Raw genomic sequence first — 22,533 nt, forward strand, 5'->3', positions numbered from 1 at the left:
TGTGATGAGAATCATGTGTTAGCAGATAACCCAAGGAACCAATGTCCCCAGTGAGGTATCAAATGCCAACGTCAATTAAAGTATTGACTTTCCCAAACTTGGGTTAATCTGCAGACTTTATATCTAGTATCAACACAGGCTTATTCTTCTAGTTAAAAGATGTGTTTAGGGACTTCCCTAGTGGCACAGTCGTTAAGACTCCGTGCTCCCAAGGTGGGGGGCCTGGGTTTGATGCCTGGTCAGGGAACTTGGTCCCACATGCATGCTGCAACTAAGGAGCCCACGTACCGCAACTAAGGAGCCTGCATGGCACAACTAAGACCCGGCGCAACCAAATAAATAAATATTTTAAAAAAGATGTGCTTAATTTTAACAGGACAAGCATTGCCAGGATCAAACTTCAAAATATATACACCATCAAAGAATTATTTACTTTCTTTATATGAATTTGCTATTTATCTTCAAAACATGCTCTGACTAAATGATAAGACAATAAATTGATGAAGGACAGGTCCAATTCCAGAGGTTGAGACATGTGTGTGAGCTGTGGGTTTTGAGGGGCCCAGGTTGGGGGTGGGGTGGATGATAACTGGGGAAGCTGCTTGTGGCTCAAGCAGTTGCTCCTAAAAGGGACCCGAGATGCAGATGTGTGTGAGCCTTAGTGGTCTTCCCACCACACCCAAGAAACAGACTAGAAAGGACCCCTCTCCACCTGCCACCTAAGCCCTCACCCTGCACATTGCTCTTCCGTGTTTTCTGTAAATGGCCATTTCAGAAATGCCTTTGGTGCTTGTTTAGTTTAACATCAATTGTATAAAAATAAAGTATTTGTGGCAGATCCAACACAATGTGATTAATCCCAGACATAGTTCTGGAGATGCCACTGGGAGAAAGATTTTAAGAAAGGGAAGAGGGAGGCATTTTATATATATATATATATTTTTTTTTCTTTTAATAAGAGAAAGAGGAGATGGTGAAAGGAAATAAATGCAAATAACAAAATGTAAGTGCTGAGAGAATAAACAAAGGTGATAGCTGAATTTTCAATGTTATACCATTCACTAAGGGAGTTCAAAAGTAATTCATAGAATTTGGCTTGTATAAAAATCAGAAAATTTAATGTGGATGGTTTCAAGAACTGACCTCGGATAGGCTGACAATTTATTCCCTTCAGATAGAACAGGTAGAATTTCTTCACATATTTTACAGAATTTAATTTTATGAGTGTTTCACATTTTTCCCATAATTTAATGAGAGTTGATAATACTAAAAAACTCAGGTTTAAAAAAATCTGTTCCCATCCATGTCAGTTTCTTTTCCTAAGTCCATCTTTGAGATATTTTAACTGAATCAGAATAAAATTTTCATTTGCCCTCTTTATTTAACTAGTACCAGTAGCTACGTTACTAGGCGAAGTATTGGCTACCAAGCTAGGAAGCAAGAGTATAAGTTTCCTAGTTTATCTGTAAACCAGATAATTAGCCCTTAGAAAATTCGGGACCAGCTGTATACAACTGGTCTTTTCTGTTCTGACAGCAAGAGCCCGTTGCTAACATTCTCAACAGCTGCCATGGATCAGTTTGGAGAAGAATGAGACCATTTATTGAATACCCCTGCACAAGTCATTTGACATATTTTATCTAATTTAATACTCAAAACCATCTTATTACAAATGAAAAAACAGAGGCTCAGAGCAGTGGAGCAGTTTCCCAGTATCATGCAGCTCAACTAACAAGTTCTGAGTCTGACAGACTCTGCTGTTTTGTCCACACAACACCACGTTAAAAGCCAGGCCTCTGACATTGATTCGAGACACCTGGAGAGCTCTTGGTCTACTCCTGGGATGTGGTAGGTGCTCAGTAATGCACGGCCTTGTGAGGGTGGAGGTCTAGGGTCCCCACTGGTGGGGATGGCAGGGAAGGCAAACAGTGTTTTCTGTGCTGCCTGGCATAAGCAGAGCAGTTATTGTCTCTAAGTTTCACACTTTTTAAAAAGATGAACTCAAAATAGGTCACTATGTACACGTGAAATGCAGAACTATGAAACTTTTAGAAAAAATTAAAACAGGAGAAAAGCTTTGGGATCTAGGGCCTGACAAAGAGTTTTAAGTTTTTGACAACAAAAAACACAATCCATGCAAGGAAAAAATGGATAAATTGGACTTCATCAAAATTAAGAACTGTTGTCCATCGGGTGTAAATATAAGGTGTAATTAGGAGAAAATATTTGCAGACCACATAGCTGACAAAGGACAAGTATCTAGAATAAGTTAAGAACCCTCAAAACTCAGCTAAAAAAACCAAACAACTAGGAAATGGGCAAAAGACACTGACAGACTTTTCACTGAGGAGGATATACAGATAGCAGATGAAATGATATTCAATGTCATTAGCCATTAGGTAAGTGAAAAAAACAAAACCATAATGAGATATCACTAGACATTTATCAGAAGGGCCAAAATAAGGACAAGTAACAATCTGAAATTCTGATGAGGATGAGAAGAAACTAGACCATTCATATATTGCTTGTGAGGATATAAAATGGTTCAGCTACCCTAGAAAACATTTGACTGTTGTAAAAAACAAAAGAAAACAAAACCAAAAATGAAACGTGCAACTACCATACAACCCACCAACGATACTCTTGGCATTTTTCCAGAAAATTTAAAACTTTTCTTTATTAGCAGATTTATTCATAGTAGCCAAAATTGAGACAACACTGATGTCCTTTCACGGGTTAATGTTTAAACAAACCAGTAGATCCATAAAATGGAATGCTACTAATCAATTAAAAAAAGAACTACTGATACCTGCAAAATCCTGGATCAACCTCCAGAGAATTACGCTGAGTGAAAAAAGCCAGTCCATAGGTTAGATACTGTATGATTCCATTTAGCTAACGTTCTTGAAATTAGAAAACTACAGAAAGGGAGCAGAGACTCGTGGTTGCCAGGGGTTGAGGAGGGAGGCGGGGCTGGAGGGAAGAGGCTGTGATTATAAAAGGGCAATACTAGGTACCTTTGTGGTGACAGAAACATTCTGTACCTGGCACATGTATCAATGTCAATTACCTGGTTGTGACCCTGTACGTAGAGTTTCCAGATGTTACCATCGAGGGGGAAACTGAGCAGAGGGTACAGAGGTCTCTCTGTATTGTTTCTTATAGCTACATGTTAACGTACTATTGTTTCAAATTAAAAAGTTTAACTTAAAAAAAAATCAGGAGATTGGACAGCCACTAGAATTGAGCAAGATACCTCCTTTCTTTTTGGTTTTTTTTTTTTTAACCTTTTCAGAGAAGAACAAAAGCCCCAAGGCAGCGGACCAGTTGGGTCAGGAATTTGTTCCATGTTGCGCAGATCCGAGAAAAATAACCTCTCACCCACAACTTTAGCATTCAGAACTCATGCCAAGCATTTGCTGTCCAGTCTTGCCTGTCTTGGAATCTTCTCTGCTGTTATGCTCTCTTGCTCCTACATTTACCTTCCCAAACTTAAAATTCAAAATACTGACACAAATCCACACACCCCAAACCAGAAATGGCTTCTAAATGGCAGTATGATACGCTCTGCATTTTGGAAACCAACTCTTATACTTTCGAGTTCATGCTTTCCATAAATTTTCAAAATTCCCACATCTTATTGGCACAGGAATAGAATTTCATCCTTTGTGGTTCGTTGATGACAAGGCAGGTGTTCTCTATTCTAACTTGGGCCACACACTAAATAAGGCTCTAACTGTAATCACCCCACGAAGAGGAGCTGGCGGACTTTCCCTTCACCTTAGGAGAGACCCCATTGACTTTTCCCATTTTGAGCACTAGGCAGCCCTCAGAAATGAACAGCCATAAGCCAGCTGCCTTCCCCTGGCCTGTCTGTTGGATTTGTTTTCCTTAAAAAGACCAAATAGCTTTGTTAGGATAAGAGTCATGACATGGTCGGACTCTTTTAACAAAGCACATTTTGTTTTCCCTCAACCTCTGGAAATTTCAAATCCTCTTTCTTTGAACAAACTCAGAATTCTGGCATCCCATGTGTGAGGCACAGCAGAACTTCTGTCCTAGCTCCAAAATCACCCCCAAAGGCTGCTTCCTTGTCTGGCCATAAAACCGCAGGCACATAACGTATACATCAGAATGAAAACAGAGTTGTAAAAATATTGCCAATCATGCCATACCATTGAAAGGAAGAGTTCTTTTCTCAATGCTACGTATCCAGCCAATGAGGCATCTGCTCAATGCAAGGTTAAAGCATTCTCCTTGCAAAGAGCCAGGAATTATAGCCTCCTGCCAGCTGCTCCTAGCTTTTCGGAGAAGAGAACGCTGCTGGGATCTGAACCTAGGTTTTCCTACCAGGAGTTAACTCAGCTATCTTTGGATCTTCAGAATGAGCTGTATCTTGAATTCCAAACTCCCCATAGCAGCTTGGAGATACTGAATCACTCCAGTTGTAGATCACAGTCTTTAGTGTGGGAGGTCCACAGCTTTCTAGGAAGAAAGCAGCTTGGGAGCAGAAGGTCACAGAGGATGACTCCTTACACAGATCCTACTTGATGTCAGCCTTCCAGAGTGCCCTCCACCAATCACTGCCTCAATTAGGGGTCTCCAGTTGGGCTCAGGGCCTTCCCAGAGGCACCGGAGAGAGGCCAAGAGCCTGCCCAGTTCAACTCCCTCAGGGGACCAGAGGTATGACTGCCAGGAAGCAAAGAGCTGAGCACACACCAGGGAAACCAAACCCAAATGAGGTTATCTGGCAAGAAAATGTCAAACTGCACCGAATCTTGGGTATTGGATACGGTACAACGCATTCCTTGACTTAAGAAAGGCAGACTAGGGCTTCCCTGGTGGCGCAGTGGTTGAGAGTCCGCCTGCCGATGCAGGGGACGTGGGTTTGTGCCCCGGTCCGGGAAGATCCCACATGCCGCGGAGCGGCTGGACCCGTGAGCCATGGCCGCTGAACCTGTGTGTCCGGAGCCTGTGCTCCGCAATGGGAGAGGCCACAACAGTGAGAGGCCCGCGTACCGCAAAAAAAAAAAAAAAAAAAAAGAAAGGCAGACTACAAATGACCCATATTGTATATAAAAGTGCTTTTGAAAAATTGTAGCTGGCTGATAAAGGGATTTTGGGGGGATATATTAAGAATGGTAATGATGTTATAAACTTCTTATGGTCGTGTGATTTGGGCTTCTATAAAAATAAGAGAATCCCAAGAGACTATTTTATAATTAAATAAAAATTCAGTTCTTTTCATACAAACTGGGCCTAACCCTCTCTTCTAGAATACTCCTTGATCCATCTGCTACTACCTACAGAAGTAGACAGATTGACCTTTCTATTCTAGAATAGAATAGACCTTCTATTCTAGAAATTTTAAAAAATGACATGAGACAAACTACATGAGAAATACCACATTCACTGTACTTCTATGAAATATTTTTGATAACTATTTTTCACTTATCCTTTTATCCACTTTAAATCAGATATCCTTGAAAATAGAGTAGCTGGAGTAGAAGAACGGCTCCTTTGCTCATAAGTATGAACGATAATGAAATGTAGCAGAATGTTCATGAAGCAGGAAAGCAGCACAGAGAATGGTATCAGATTCACTTAGAGTCCAGGGTTCGAGCTTATTGCTCAGATCACACTGAAAACTGGAACCCTGCTTTACACGTGTCCTGGCTGTAGTTTGTTATTCCTTTGACCACCCAAAGAAGGAACGCAGTAACATGTTAAAAGTGTAAAAAGGGTAATATGAAATCTAAATAAGACTTCGGCAATGGCAAGAGCGTTGCTAAGATCTCCCTCAAAAGATGGATAGTCATTGTCTAACTTGTGCGGAAATCTTTTCAAACTCTAACATTTTCAGCAGAGTCTGTTAGAAGTCTTGGTAAGTGGACAGAACTTGTTAAAATGTGCAGGAATTTTTGCATAGCCTTTGCCCATGAGTTTTCTGTTTGAGCCATGTGGTCCCTAGAATGCTGATCTGGCAACAACTAACACTGCTCGTGGGATCCCAGCTGTGGGGTTTGGTTTACAGAGGAGTCCACTTATGAACCGTTTGGGGGCTGTCTTAGTAACTAGATTCCTTGATGGAGAAATTCATGCTGAATTCCACTCACCTGGGAAATAACCTAGTGACGTTCTAGAGCAGAAGCTAATTTTCTTCATAATTGTTTTTTCCCTAACCAATCTATTATGGGCAATAAATCCAGGTAAAATATCCAACTTGAAAATATAGCTGGACTATTTGCAGATGATGATACCATACACAGAATCCTAAAGATGTTACCAGAAAACTACCAGAGCTAATCAATGAATTTGGTAAAGTAGCAGGATACAAAATTAATGCACAGAAATCTCTTGCATTCCTATACACTAATGATGAAAAATCTGAAACAGAAAGTAAGGAAATACTTCCATTTACCATTGCAACAAAAAGAATAAAATACCTAGGAATAAACCTACCTAAGGAGACAAAAGACCTGTATGCAGAAAACTATAAGACACTGATGAAAGAAATTAAAGATGATACAAACAGACAGAGAGATATACCATGTTCTTGGATTGGAAGAATCAACATTGTGAAAATGACCATATTGCCCAAAGCAATCTACAGATTCAATACAATCCCTATCAAACCACCAATGGCATTTTTCACAGAACTAGAACAAAAAATTTCACAATTTGTATGGAAACACAAAAGACCCCGAATAGCGAAAGCAATCTTGAGAAAGAAAAACGGAGCTGGACGAATCAGGCTCCCTGACTTCAGACTATACTACAAAGCTACAGTAATCAAGACAGTGTGGTACTGGCACAAAAACAGAAATATAGATCAATGGAACAGGATAGAAAGCCCAGAGATAAATCCATGCACATATGGTCACCTTATCTTTGATAAAGGAGGCAAGAATATACAATGGAGAAAAGACAGTCTCTTCAATAAGTGGTGCTGGGAAAACTGGATAGCTACGTGTAAAAGAATGAAATTAGAATACTCTCTAACACTGTATACAAAAAGAAACTCAAAATGGGTTAAAGACCTAAATGTAAGGCCAGACACTATAAAACTCTTAGAGGAAAACATAGGCAGAACACTCTATGACATACATCACAGCAAGATCCTTTTTGACCTACCTCCTAGGGAAATGAAAATAAAAACAAAAATGAACAAATGGGACCTAATGAAACTTAAAAGCTTTTGCACAGCAAAGGAAACTATAAACAAGATGAAAAGTCAACCCTCAGAATGGGAGAAAATATTTGCAAACGAAGCAACTGACAAAGGACTAATCTCCAAAATATATAAACAGCTCAAGCAGCTCAATATTAATAAAAACAAACAACCCAATCCAAAAATGGGCAAAAGACCTAAACAGACATTTCTCCAAAGAAGATATACAGATTGCCAATAAACACATGAAAAGATGCTCAACATCACTAATCATTAGAGAAATGCAAATCAAAAGTACAATGAGGTATCACCTCACACAGGTCAGGATGGCCATCGTCAAAAAATCTACAAACAATAAATGCTGGAGAGGGTGTGGAGAAAAAGCGAACCCTCTTGCACTGTTGGTGGGAATGTAAACTGATAGAGCCACTGTGGAGAACAGTACGGAGGTTCCTCAAAAAACTAAAAATAGAACTACCAGATGACCCAGCAACCGCACTACTGGGCATATACCCTGAGAAAACCATAATTCAAAAAGAGTCATGCACCACAGTGTTCATTGCAGCTCTATTTACAATAGCCCGGACATGGAAGCAACCTAAGTGTCCATCGACAGATGAATGGATAAAGAAGATGTGGCACATATATACAATGGAATATCACTCAGCCATAAAAAGAAACGAAATTGGGTAATTTGTAATGAGGTGGATGGACCTAGAGTCTGTCATACAGAGTGAAGTAAGTCAGAAAGAGAAAAACAAATACCATATGCTAACATATATATATGGAATCTAAAAAAAAAAAAAAGTGGTTATGAAGAACCTAGGGGCAGGACAGGAATAAAGACGCAGACATAGAGAATGGACTTGAGGTTACAGGGGGGCATGGGTGGAGGGTAAGCTGGGACGAAGTGAGATAGTGGCATGGACATATATACACTACCAAACGTAAGGTAGATAGCTAGTGGGAAGCAGCTGCATAGCACAGGGAGATCAGCTTTGTGCTGTGTGACCATCTAGAGGGGTGGGATAGAGAGGGTGGGAGAGAGATGCAAGAGGAAGGGGATATGGGGATATATGTATACATATAGCTGATACACTTTGTTATACAGCAGAAACTAACACAACATTGTTAAGCAATTATACTCCAATAAAGATGTTAAAAAAATAAAGGGGAATAATAATAAAAATATATATATAGTCAGTTCCAGGAAAATACAATACGGTTCCAGGACCGTCCATGGATACCCAAATCCACACATGCTCAAGTTCCTTATACAAAATGGTGCAGTTGGCCTTCCGTGTCTGCATGTTCTGCATCCGTGGATTCAATCAGCCGTGTATTGAATTTGATCCAGAGGCTGACTATTCCTTAAAGCCTTTTCTTTTCTTTTCATCGTTATACATGTCTATAGCTCTTAAGTTTGCAAGATTCTTTCACATATACCAGGGGTCTCCAACCCCCGGGCCGCAGACTGCTACCGGTGTGCGGTCTGCTAGGAACCGGGTGGTACAGCAGGAGGTGAGTGGCGAGTGAGCAAGTGAAGCTTCATCTGCCGTTCCCCGTGGCTCACATTACTGCCTGAACCAAGCACCCCTGCCCCATGGAAAAATTGTCTTCCACGAAATCGGTCCCTAGTGCCAAAAATGTTGGGGACCACTGACATATACCATCTCCCCTAGATCTTGAAATCATAATTCTTCTACTGCTAGAGGTTCACTCTGCTTGCTTTTTGGCTAGCTGCTTTTCTCTCCTTTGTATCTTTCCTTAGGAACTCTCATCTCGTACCAAGCTGCAGAGCCAAACTTCTAATTCAGAGTTTTTTCATTATTGTCTCCCTCCCTCACCACCTGTCCACAGGGAGGTTTGAAAGATTTTTTCTGTGCCATACTACCCCTTACCCTAAAGAAATGAAATACAAAGGAATAGGATTTTGTTAGGGTTGCGTTTTGGAGGGCCACAGTCCATTCTAATACCCAATTGTCATCCCGTTGACATTGCATGCTCTGATTCAATTGAGCAAACATCCATTATGGGGCATCTCCTAAGTGCCAGGGCTGTGCTGAGAGGTAGGGATACTTTGTCAGTTACAAAACTTTTTTTTGCATAAGCCGAGAAAAAGAAAGAGGACCGCTGATCCCATTCTTCAGATGAAGAAACTGAGGCTCAGTGAGCTTGTGTGTTGTAGGAGATCACACAGCTAGTAAAGGACAGAGCTGGGATCCAAACTCTGGTCTGGTTCCAAATCGCATGCTTTCCTATAAATCCATTCTGACCCATTCCACCTTTTCCTTCTCTTACGTGAGGCGTCCTTTGCATATTGTTTTAAAATTCAATTTCATATATTTGAAGCAACAGGGCACCAAGTATTGACCATCTTTCAGTTTTTTTCTTTCCACATGAAGTTCCTATTCATTCACTTGTTCAACACTCATTGAGCCCATAACAACAGCTACTACTTACACACAGCAAGCGTGCATCGGGTGCTGCGCTACGTATGTCACAGGCATCAGCTCATTTACTCCCAATAACCCTGTGCAGGGTGCTATTTTTATTCCTATCTTATAGGTACATGAACTGAGCTTTGTGGCGGGGCTGGGATTCAAACTCAGATTTGTGGATCTCAGAGCTGAAGCTCTTGAGTGCCACCTATACACCTATTTTATCCCAGGCATTATGCAAGGTGCTGAGGCTCTAATACACAGTGCAGCCCCCAAGGCACTTACAGACACAATAATTATATCATGGGGCTGTGAACGCAATGATTGACGGGGCGCATGGAACAAAGGGGAAAAATGTACGACTGCTGTCCTCTTGGATATTATGTAGTTTGAGTTTTTCAAGAGTCACCTAGAAATCCTGTTAAAGTTCCGATTATGTTTTGATAGATCTTGGGTAAGGTCTGAGGCCACCTTTCTAAAAACCTCTAGATGCTGCTGCTGCTGCTGATCTGGGGGCCACACTTTGAGTTGCAAGGTCTCTCCACCTCTGAGCTCTTTTCACAATCTGCTGGGTGGTAATCTAGCCTGTGCTTAGTCAGATGGGCCACTCAGTCTATTTCAACTGGGATCATCTGAACAACTTACAGCTCAGACCTTGTTATCCAGGACAGATCAAAGCAAAATTAAGGAGGTAAATTCCATCCTTGGGGTACCCCATCATTTTCCTCTTGCTTCTCCTCTCTCTTCACATCCCTAATCTCCCAGGGGTCATGTACACATCCAGAGTTTTAGGTCTTTAGAGAAAGCTCTCTCCTTTCCAAGATGATACATACTTAATTGAATAATGAATCTGTGTAAATGGGTTACAGTGTGATAATAACAGACATTTGTTATTTCTTCTCTGCTGATCTGAATGGCTGGTTCTGAATCTTGTTACATGAGCAGCCTCAATGAAGCCACTGTTATTTTTCTCGTGTGTAGACCATTGATTCAGGTGAAGCCACCACACATACATCCAGTGTGCTAGAGAGTCAGGATGACGCTCGGACGACCTGCCAGACACTGGCAGAAGTATACAAGGAGCTAAAAGCTTAACTTTGCAAATACTAAGGATCTCCACAACACTACAGTGTACCTGGACCATCGTTCTGCCTCAAAGCGTCAGGTTCAAAGGGATTTTTTAAAAAAATGTCTTTATTGGAGTATAACTGCTTTACAATGCTATGTTACAAAGTGACTTTTGAGATTGCCAGCACTCTCTAACAACACTCCTGGGCGAATCAGGGCCTTGCTAGCTGCACTTGTATTTTCAAACTGAGGGAAAAGAAGTGACCATCAAGGTCTGAGTATCGGGAGACTTCATTTGCGGTCGACTGTGTACTAAAAATGGATTTGTCAACCAATTTTTTTGAAACCCCATGCATCTTTCCATGGGAAATACAAAGAGGCTAGAGGTTAAGATGTTGTTATAACTCAGTACCTTTATGGGTTAAAGGGACCACTGAGGGCTACTCAGAGAATCCGACTATCATTTGTAAATCTGCCTGGTGGAAGGAACATTGGACCTGGGATAACATTCCCTGAGGTTGAGGTTTTCCCAATTGTGTGGCTTTGGGCATGCCATTTAAACTCTCGGCCCTAAGTTTTATGGTTTTCTGTAAAGTGCAGCTACTGAGTGTTGCTGCTATGCGTAAAACTTCTTTAGCAACTGTAAATTTCTAGGTAAATGGAAAATACTTATGTTTATCATTATTACTGTTAAATAACTGAATTTGAACACATATCCCTCATCAACTGGGTCTGAGTATTAATTAGATTGTCAGGAAATATCAAAATAATATCGACTCTAGGGAAACCCAATAGCTTAAACAGAATGGGAGAGAAAGCCTGAATGAAAGAGATCTTGTAGGCGTGGCCTGGATGAAAGGGACCCGAAGGAATCCTTTCAGCAGGACCCTTACTGGCCCTTCTGACACCTATTTTGCTGCCTTTTTTGGAGGAGGTTGTAGTCTGTGACCTCAGCAAACCCCACATTTTGACTATCACCTCTCTAAGGTTGGCAGCCAAGGGAAAAACAAAACTTTATCTTTTGACCCCAAGTGGAACTTTTCTTGTAGAACCCTAGCTCATAAGACTGTTGGAGGGGTTTCAGGCTTTGTAGATATCACTTCATTTCATGCAGTGCTCATGTAATAGTCTCATTTCTTTCAAGTCTTTTGGATCCTGAGAGGCTTATTTTTCTGCCTTATTGTTCCTCCCCACCCCACAAAGTCCTTCCTGTCTGCTCCTCAAGGGGACTGCCAATGCTGAGCTGTTAGCTGAGCACCTTAACGAGGACCGTGTGCTCAAGAACCAGGAGGATGCTTAGATGACCCGCCAAACACTGTCAAAGCAAACAACGAGCTGAAAAAAAAAAAAACCAACTTTAAGACTCTGAAATTACTAAGTTTTTAGTAGGAGAAGTCTCCATGCCTCAGTTTTTCATCTAGAAAAATAATGGGATTTAAATGAGATGACTGCCAAGGCTACGTGTGGCTCTAAAAATAGAGTTGACCCTTGAACAAGGTGGGTATTAATCCGAGTATAACTTACAGTTGGCCCTCTGTATCCAAGGTTCCTCTACATCCGGGGAGTCAACCAGCCAGGGACCATGCAGTACCGTAGTATTTACTGTTGCAAAATCTCCAAGTATAAGTGGACCCATGCGGTTCAAACCCACATTGTTCAAGGGTCAACTGTACTCGGCATAATGAAGGGTCAATCCAACTTGGCATCATGAAAAGCATACAGAGAGTTAGGTACCGATTTTGTGAGACCATCTCTGCCAGAACCCACTGATGATGCCAGACCTCCAAGATGGGTGGAACACACCTGCTGTGTTTATTCCCACCAGGAGCGGGAAGGCATCCAACGGCCGTGTCTCCAGAGTCCGGCATGCAGTGACATTATGGGCCGGTCAGGGGAAGGCTTTGTTCATCATAAACCCTTCCTCAAGCACCATCTGGCATTAATGATGGTACCATAAGACAACAGTGGCAATGATTTTTACCTCTGGCCACAAATGTTGACGTTTGGCCTATCTACTTTTTCTAGCACACAACTGCAGTCTTATAAAAGGGAACGTCCTTTGTACCATGGGATGCAGGCTTTTTTGTCTTTGCCTGTATCTGGGGGCAGCACAATATAACTCAATGCTAGACTGAGTCTGTGTCTCTGCTTTACCCACGTCCTCCTTTCCCTCTAACAGGATGTGATTATATGACATCTCTATATCTCAGCCCAAGCTGATTGGTGGAGAGATGACCCAATGCCAATGACCACATGCACAGGGAAAAGTGAGCGCAGGAGGGTTTCCGAGTGGACGCTTTATAAAATGCATCCGCTCTGCTAGAAATCCCATTGCTTTCCTATTTTGGCGAGCTGCAATGGCATTCTCTGTATGTTAAGTGGAAGTTTGAATCTTACCACTGCATCTGCCTGTTACGACTTAACTCGATCATTCGATGTGCTAGTGGATTATCAAAACTATTTTCCTCATGTTTTGAACAATGTGTAGATTCTCCAGAGGAAAAAGAAAATACAGTCCTCAGTGCATTTTCTACGGTATTGTATTCTAAGAAAGCTGGATTAACAACAACCTTTCAGAGCACTGGGATATCTTGTGGGGAAAGGATAAGTTAAAGACAAGAGCCCCTCTTTACTGATGAGTTGGGGCCACAGGTGAGTTGAACTGTTTTGGATTGCCCTTTGAGCAGAACTGGGACGAGAACCAGGTCCTCTGACAATCAGTTTAAACTGACTTATTGTTAATAATAAAAACAATAAGGACAGGGCTTCCCTGGTGGCACAGTGGTTGAGAGTCTGCCTGCCGATGCAGGGGACATGGGTTCATGCCCTGGTCTGGGAAGATCCCACATGCCGCGGAGAGACTGGGTTCGTGAGCCATGGCCGCTGAGCCTGCGCGTCCGGAGACTGTGCTCCGCAACGGGAGAGGCCACAACAGTGAGAAGCCCGCATACCGCAAAAAAACAAAAGAAAACAATAAGGACAAAGTTATGCCTAATTTGCAAAGATATTAAGAGAAGAGCCTTGTTTGAATAGGAGGTTAATTAGAGACAACCATTTTTTTGGTCTTAACTCAGGTTTACTTTTCTTTTGAATATTTTGGTAGCTGTTGCTGCTGCTTCTTTGTTTATCATCTTTCTGGTTCTTCATATCTGGAATAATTTTAACTTACTCTTTTAATGTTTTAATCTCTAGAGCCTCTACTCATGATCATTAGTAACAAACATTTGTATCGTTTTTCAGATAGAGAAATCAAGGTGTAAAACTCTCTCAACCAAATTCATACAAAATTATTAACATAATCAAAGTCCAAGGTTAGTAACAAGGTTATTTAACATTTTAAAACAAACCCCCCAAATGTGAAAAACAAACAAAAAATGCACGTAGCTTTCAGAATCCAAAAGCAACCCTTAAAACACCACCAAGCCTCACAAGGATATGTTAAAAATCGCTTTCCTCTGGGATGGGACACAACTACCATGGGAAAATATGACTCAGATGGACCTAGGCTTGATGTTACAGCATGTAGAACACACGATTGTTCTGCCCATCCTGCATGGCTCACCTGCGTCAGATTACTCAACAAGATACACTCTGAAGGCAACAAATGACTTACAAACCCCACCCAAGGTCCAAAGTCTGGGCAAATTACCATGAATAGTATCATCACGGACACTCAGGTAAGCAGTTTGGGACAGAAAGACAACCTCATACACTCTTCCACAAGGGATAAACCTAACTCAGATTCACCATTCCTCTGGAGTTGGTGTCTGTGGTGATGCGTAAGTACAGGGCTAGACTCCCAAGGGGGGCGGGGCAAGCCACACATTCTTTTTTTTTTTAATAAATGTATTTATTTTTGGCTGCATTGGGTCTTTGTTTCTGCACGCAGGCTTTTCTCTAGTTGTGGCGAGCGGGGGCTACTCTTTGTTGCAGTGCGCAACGCTTCAGTAGTTGTGGCACACGGGCTCAGTAGTTGTGGTTTGCAGGCTCTAGAGCACAGGCTCAGTAGTTGTGGCGCACAATTGCTCCACGGCATGTGGGATCTTCCCGGACCAGGGCTCGAACCCGTGTCCCCTGCATTGGCAAGTGGATTCTTAACCACTGCGCCACCAGGGAAGTCCCACACATTCTTGGACATAATTATACTCCTTGTGGTCTGTGTGGCTAATTGTGAGAGCTGTTGGTAAGCAGTACCAGGAGCCTCTCGTTCCTTTCAAATATGACGAACAATAGCCCTGCAGGACAGATGCTCCTTGTTTCTGGGTACAGTTTGATTCCAAAGCCTTAATCAGTTTCCTGCTACTTCAAAACAGCAGCCTCCAGGGCTGAGCCTCCCTCCATCAGATTGTCCATCCCCACGTTCACGAAACACTCCTTCCACCATGAAAAGACTTAGTGGTTCATGAATACAGTGGAAGCTCCCCATGCTTCAGGTGTTGCCTAGTTTGAATGTGAGTTTAGAAACATCGGTATAGAGGTACCTGCACTTTGTCTACAATTTAAAAACAAACATTTGAAAAGAAAAATCGCCAGGGTAGCAGTTTAGTTTTGCTCTGAATGTAGGGGGTGGATGGAATTTGTCATAGATGAGATGCAGGATGGGGGAGAAAAGTCCAACCTGAGATTTTTTTTTTTTTTTTGGCTGCACCTCGCGGCACGCAGAACTTCCTCCACCAGGGATCCAACCCGCGCCCCCTGCAGAGGAAGCACGGAGTCTAACCCCTGAACCACCAGGGAAGCCCCATCCTGAGTTTTTTTTTTTTTTTTTTTTTTGCGGTACGCGGGCCTCTCACTGCTGTGGCCTCTCCCGTTGCGGAGCACAGGCTCCGGACGCGCAGGCTCAGCGGCCATGGCTCACGGGCCCAGCCGCTCCGCGGCATGTGGGATCTTCCCGGACCGGGGCACGAACCCGTGTCCCCTGCATCGGCAGGCGGACTCTCAACCACTGCGCCACCAGGGAAGCCCCTGAGATTTTTATAGATTAAAAAATGTGATTTTTTTAAATGGAAAAGCGTATGATTCAAGACAAAACTATTGTAACATCTGTCAGAATTAGACGTTGTTTTGCAGCATTCCACTATCTTAACTTTTCTATCACCTACTAGTGTTCCGTATCTTTTCCCGTCAGATAACCAGTATCTGTCTCTCGCTAAACACTTACCCAGACCTGCCAGCTGCTCCACCTTCAAACCGAGGGTAAAGCGCGATTCCTCTCAGAGGTGTTGGTGTTTAATAGATATTAATATTTTAAGTAAAAGAAATAAAGTTCCAGCAGTGGACTTTCAGAAATTACTTGCAGACAGAGAATCATCCCCCACCCCATAAGTTTTCTATAATAAAGACTGCAACAAACGGGACCCCCCAAACTGCAGGCCAATGGCCAAAAGAGCCCTACCTGAGTACCCCATTTCCCAGTAGGAAGAAAAACTTACTTCTGCATTTCTTCATCTGCGAAAGCAGTGGTGTTGGAAAACAATGAAACAATTCCAAATATAAAACTCTTACATGTCAAGTGCTGCACCAGGACCCGGGGATGTGGCGATGACTACGCATCCATCAACATCTCCAACCAGTTTATGCGTTGGGGAGGCCCACGTGGGGGGAATTAAAGGGCAACCGCAAGGATCCACCTAACTTGTCCTGGATGGGAGGACCAGTGGGAGGTGGTGGGAAGCAACGGTTAGGAGCTTAGGAAAGACTTTCCAGAACAATGTTTCTCAAATTTAACCCACAACAATGACACCTGTGGATCTTATTAAAGGAAAGATTCTGATGGAGAATGCCTGGGGTGGAGCCTGAGCTTTGGCATTTATAAGATGCTCCACTGGTCCGGGGAGAACACTTTGAGGGGTGGGGACCTAAAAGGATTAACACCTGTGGTAAGACAAAGGCTGGAAAACGCATCCCAGGCAAGGCATCCCAGGCAGAGGAACGTGCCAAGACACTGAAGCTAGAAACACTGTTGAATATGGGAAACAACATTCAACATGCTAAGGAAAATTTCAGGCGAAATATGGTTGAATGCGAACACAGACAATAAGAGCTTTGCACAAAAATAAAAATAGATTTGTGATAGTTGCATGAAGGTGGTAAGATGAGAAGCGCTTGCCCTCACGCCCCTCCCTCATCTTCTTCAGACCCTCACTAATGAATTTGTTTCTGTAATGAATTTATTGAAACAACAACAAAACGAATGAGTTTCTCCTCCATGGGCTGCAGGGGGTGGGTAGAATTCTGCACTGGGGTTCCTTTAACAAAATGACCAGGCAGCTTCTTCCAATCTTGGATTATGTGATTGTTTGACACCAAGCTACTTAATAACTGATTACAACAATTATATAGCGATGTGCTTATGATGACAACATAAAAACGTGTTTTCAAAGGACTAATATTTTATTTTAAAAGTTAATTAAAAATACTGAAATGCGTTTTTATAACCCATTAGAAAATTTTTCCTGGGAAAAAAAATGCAGGAGGAATTGTATAGAATTCTGGCAGCAAAAAGCCTTGTGTCATTTGACTTCACAGAGCCATGAGTGGTACCCTGATAAGGAATTCATTGCTTGGTTCCCCAGGACACGTCGCTGTCCCCAGCCAGGAGGAGAACTTTAAGTTTCTGTGGCGAAGAAGGGAGAGTTGTGCTGGCCATGGACATCAAGCTGCATGTCTATGAGATATGTGCTCGATGGTTCCATAGATGGCGCCGTTAAAATGACCACCACCTTTCTTCCAGATCAGGCGTGTTGTAGGAAACCACATCATGTAGTATTTAGTCAACGGCCAGCCGTGTCTGAAGCGGGTCACTAAACAAATCATACGACCACAGCACCATACACAACACAGTCATCACGAAAACCCACACATAGAATTATCTAATTTGATCCTTACAAGAATCTTGTGTGGCTTCCCTGGGGGTGCAGTGGTTGAGAATCCGCCTGCCAATGCAGGGGACACGAGTTCGATCCCTGGTCCGGGAAGATCCCACATGCGGCGGAGCAACGAAGCCTGTGCCTCACAACTACTGAGCCTGTGCTCTACAGCCCGCGAGCCACAACTACTGAGCCCACATGCCAAAACTACTGAAGCCCACACGCCTAGAGCCCGTGCTCCACAACAAGAGAAGCCACCACAATGAGAAGCCCACGCACCGCAACGAAGAGCAGTCCTCGCTCGCCACAACTAGAGAAAGCCTGCGTGCAGCAATGAAGACCCAAGGCAGCCAAAAATAAATAAATAAATTTATATATAAAAAAAAGAATCTCGTGAGACAATTTCAGACCCCACAGTCTCTATTTGACAGACGGGGAACAGTTTGAGGGATGGTGATGAAGGATGTTAAGGTCTCCAAAATCACCAAGTCCCGTCAGCTGCAGAACTGGTTATAAACATCAGGCCTTCTGATGTTCTCGCTCCAACATCTCTAATTCTTCCTATGATACAACCCTATAACATCTAAAAAACAAGCAGGCAAGCATAGAGAAGGAAGGTTTTTGAACTCAAAAGGGATTAAGATCTATGGGACCTTTTAAATTACTTTTTAAAACTTAGAATTTCATAAGTGTAGTTTGGAATTCGCCATAGCTCTAAACTGTATGTCCTTTGTTCAGCTTTAGAGGAACCTAGGGATACCATGAATGTGTGGTGTTGGATTACAAATATTCTTATGTGAGTTGCAATAAATGAAGTAAAAAATCACGAAAAAGATTTATTGGTGATTTGAGGGCCAGGAACTATTTGTCACCTAATTCATTCAAGGGCAACCCAGAATGTTTTAATAGGCTGTTGAATTAGTTCTAGTGAGTCTTTTTTAAACTTACATTTATCTTATTTTATTACATATGCTCATTATGAAACAATATTAGAAATGGTCATTTAGAATTTTCATGTGAATAAAATAGAAATACAATAGTTGCCTATCTTGAAGATATTTGATCAAAATAAACCATTCCTTCCTTGTGTTAAAAGAAACAGTTTCTTAAGGATTATTGCAACGTGATATTAAACATAAAGACCAATTTATGGTGAAAAAGTGGATCCTTTAGTTCAGGGCTTCTCAAACTTTAAGGTGTATACGAATCAGTTATGGATCTTGTTAAAGTGAAGATTCTGATTGAGAAGGTCTGGGGTGGAGTCCAAAATTCTGCATTTCAAGGCATCCCAGGAGATGCTGATGCTACAGGTCCCAGGACCTCGCTTGACTAGCAAGGCATCATTGGAATCACCTGAGATTGAACTTCAATCAACAATGTCCTGTGGACATGGTTAATGGGTTTCTCACGTTACCCCAATTGAGCTAATAATTTACCCATTAAAGTATCTACTTTATTAAAAGGTCTGTGAAAGAATAGAAAGTACCTTAAGATATCTTACAAATAAAAAATTGCTAATTTTCGAGATCTGGCTTTGCTTTTTATTTCCCTTCTTAATTAAGCAAAATGTGCAGAAAACTTCCGATAATGGTTTGAGTTTTCTCTTTAGTAGGTGAAGGCAGCTCAGATATTTTATTAACCCAGAAATAGAGTCTCGGATCAGATATTTTACAGACCAGGAAAGCTAGTCATTTTGAGATTATGAGATAAAAGTAGGATTGTGAAATTTAGCAAAAACAAAAAGAGAAAACAAAAATAAAACAAAACTTCAATCAACCACCATCAAAAAGATGGGATGGCCAGTTAAATTTGAAATTTAGATAAAAGATTAATTTTTTCAGTATGAGAATACCCCATGCAATATATGGGACATACTTATACTAAAAAAAAAAAAAATCACTGTTAAACTGAAATTCAGATTTAACTGGGCGTCCTGTGTTTTATGCAGCAACCATTGCTAAAAACATACCCTGGATTCTAACTTACATTTAGGTGTTAAGGGAGCAGATGCTGGGATGAAGAATTAACAGACCCACTGACAGTGTTGCTTAAACATTCCAGCTGCACAGAGAATTGCTTTCTGGACTTGGCAATACCACATGCAGTACTTGGCTATTACAGCTGTTGATTCATGGAAATTCCTTTTAAGAGATTTGTGCCCAAAAGACCACACTTAAAAAAAATCATGATAGAGGGCAAGCTGGAAGTGAAGCTAACAGGAGTCTCATATCAATAGCTTCCTTTCTGGGGAAGGACCAGGTGGTGCAAAGCAGGAAAGTGTTTCTTCTAGTTGGCTGTCTTTTCCACTTCTGGAGAACTGAAGATGCTCAGCGGGAAAATGGAGATCGTGGTTTCTTACACTCATGAGAAGTTCTTAATACATCACATTTTGGCAGGGTGGTTAGATTTAACATTATTTTCGAAGGAAGGAAAGTGTAAGGTGATTGCAGGCACTCTCTCCCTTCTTGCTTATCAGTTGCTGAAAGCCGACTTAACCAGCTTTTAAAGACGGTAATTTAGCCCTCTGATTTCACTTTTAAGTATGACAGCCAATAAAAAGTTTCAGATACTTTAGCAAAAAAAACAGGAATTACCTCATTTTCCAGCTGCCTTTTCTTGCTTATTTTCCCTTCTACTGACTTTAAATATCAATAGCATTCCTGCCATGATGTTTATGATTAACTCTAAGTTAGAAACAAGGTTTGTGTGTTAGCAAAATGCTTTTGAGTGCTTTGCCCCTGCTTAAGCAATTGACAATTATGAATTCCCTATTCTGGTAAAAATATAGTCAATCCAATTAGTTCCTAATTTTAGGAACTACTTTGGAGAGAACTATGAGTGATATATGTACGGCAGACACTATATCAAACAAAATGTATTTCATAAAAAAATTTAGTGAAATGTAAATGATGATAAGGGTGGAAAGTTAATTTCACTTGGACTAGTTCCTTACCCAGTCAGCACAGGAGTTAGACAATCTGTCTTCTGTTGTCTCCCTCCTCCCCTTCCACAATTACTCCTGTCAGGAACACTAGTGGGTTAAGTTACCTTGGAAGTTAGTTGCCTACAAGCCATTACTACCAATAGCCCTAGGATGGGATTAAATACACTTACAATCTGTTTTAGTTTTCAGAAATGATTTACCTGACCTCAGGCACCTCAAAATTTACATTACTTATAATGCAATGTTTGATTTTTTTGGTCTCTAAATTGCAGGTGTACTGATTCTGGAAGGGATGAAGAGGACACAAATTATATATAACCCTTAAAATTGCTCTATTAATCTAAGTGAAACTCACTTGCAAATAGCCTGTGACATTAACAAGTCATCAAAAAGAGGAAGTTCTCTTAAATGAAGGAAATTTTATGAGAGGCAACACTTAGAGTAAAAAATTAAGACAAGTTCCTATCAATGTAGTTGTCCTTTCCAATATTCCTTCTAGAATCTTAAGAGTAATCTGTCCAGCCTTGAGCAGAAGGCATATAATTTGAATTTCTGGATCATAATTGATCTGTTTTTGAATTTAGAAATTTCAAACTAAATTGTCCATGGCATACTGTCAGCCTTTAGTGATAAAAGTGACTATATGTATATCTGCTTATTACCTAATGATCATTGCCTTTGTAAGTAGCAAGCAATTTACCTGAAATGTATACTTTAGAAGAGTGGTGCTATTTCCCCAAGCAGCAAGTTTCCACATCATGTTTTAAGTGTATGAAGTGACAGTCAATGAAAAACATCTAAATCTGAATAGATCCTCAAATTATGCATTAATATACTAAACCAAATAAGAATATAAACGCCCTCCTAGGGTGGAAGAAAAGGAAGTTTCTACGGCTAAAGAATTGAGGCAAGTGTGACCATGGGCTTGTTGTCAAGGGTATGTTTTCCTATTTTCTAGAGTTCTGGAAACAGTGATGTAGTTCAATGTAAGTTAGTATTGCACTGTTTGGGCTGTTTAGGTTCAGAAGTTTTACAGCTGACCACATCACTAAAATTCACATATTATTTAGAAATGTACTGCTTTTGCCAATATACTCAACAGGGGAATAAATACACAGAAAAGGGGAATGTGAAAGTAAACTATCTTTGGAGATTAGTTGACCTATGTTTGGAAACAAAATTTTTCCCCTTCTCTAAAGGGGAAAAAACTGAAAAAATACCAAGGTTTTCAGTGAGCAAATTCTCATTTAAAACAGAAGTATATTGAGTTGGAATAAACCCAGGGTCTGCAAACCTTGACTGTAAATATTCAGTAAATATTTCAGGTGTTGTGGCCCATACAGTCTTCGGTGCAACTATTCTATTCCACTGCAGCAGGACAAAAGCAGCCACGGGCAACATATATGTGAGTAAGTATGACTGTAGTCCAACAAAACTATTTTGGACACTTACATTTGAATTTCACATGATTTTCCAGGGTCCACAAATGTTTTTCTTCTTTTGCTCTATTTTCAACCATTAAAAAATACAAAAACCAATCTTAATTCATAGGCTATACAAAAAGAGACATTGGGTCATAGGTGGCTGATCCCTGATCGAGTTTGCTGATCTGTGGATGGACTCATGGGTTTCAACTCAACCTAAGCTTAATGCCATTGCATGAAGTTTGTCAGTAGTCATTTCTGAAGTGCGTAGATTATTAGGTCTGTTGGAAGCAAATTTACCGATAATTCTATTCTATGAGGCTCTGGTGTAACAAACCACAATTTTGAATACTTCTCTTAAAATGTGTGGTTATAGATTTGGAGCAAAAATCTTGTGCAGTTAACAGATTTGAAATACTTTAGCCAGATTGTCCTGATTAAGGAGAATCAATTCACTTTAAACACTTAGGATGGTTGCAGGTGAACATGTAAAAGAGTTGGGTGTGTTCTTTGTGGTCTCCAGTAAGTGAATGCTGCTGAGAGCCTCCTGTGAATGGAATGTGCTGCCAGGAAGACAGTGAAGCATCCGTTGAAGGACTATTTAGTAAAGATGCTG

General features: G+C 41.2%; 1 protein-coding gene across 2 annotated transcripts in view; it reads right to left on the bottom strand.

Moving 5' to 3' along the window:
* Positions 1–22,533, bottom strand: part of MAPRE2 (microtubule associated protein RP/EB family member 2) — a 162,365-nt gene that overhangs the window by 135,383 nt on the left and 4,449 nt on the right. The gene's annotated exons all lie outside the window — the stretch shown is intronic.

This window comes from Pseudorca crassidens, chromosome 12, assembly GCF_039906515.1.
Source record: "Pseudorca crassidens isolate mPseCra1 chromosome 12, mPseCra1.hap1, whole genome shotgun sequence".
Taxonomy (NCBI): Eukaryota; Metazoa; Chordata; class Mammalia; order Artiodactyla; family Delphinidae; genus Pseudorca; species Pseudorca crassidens.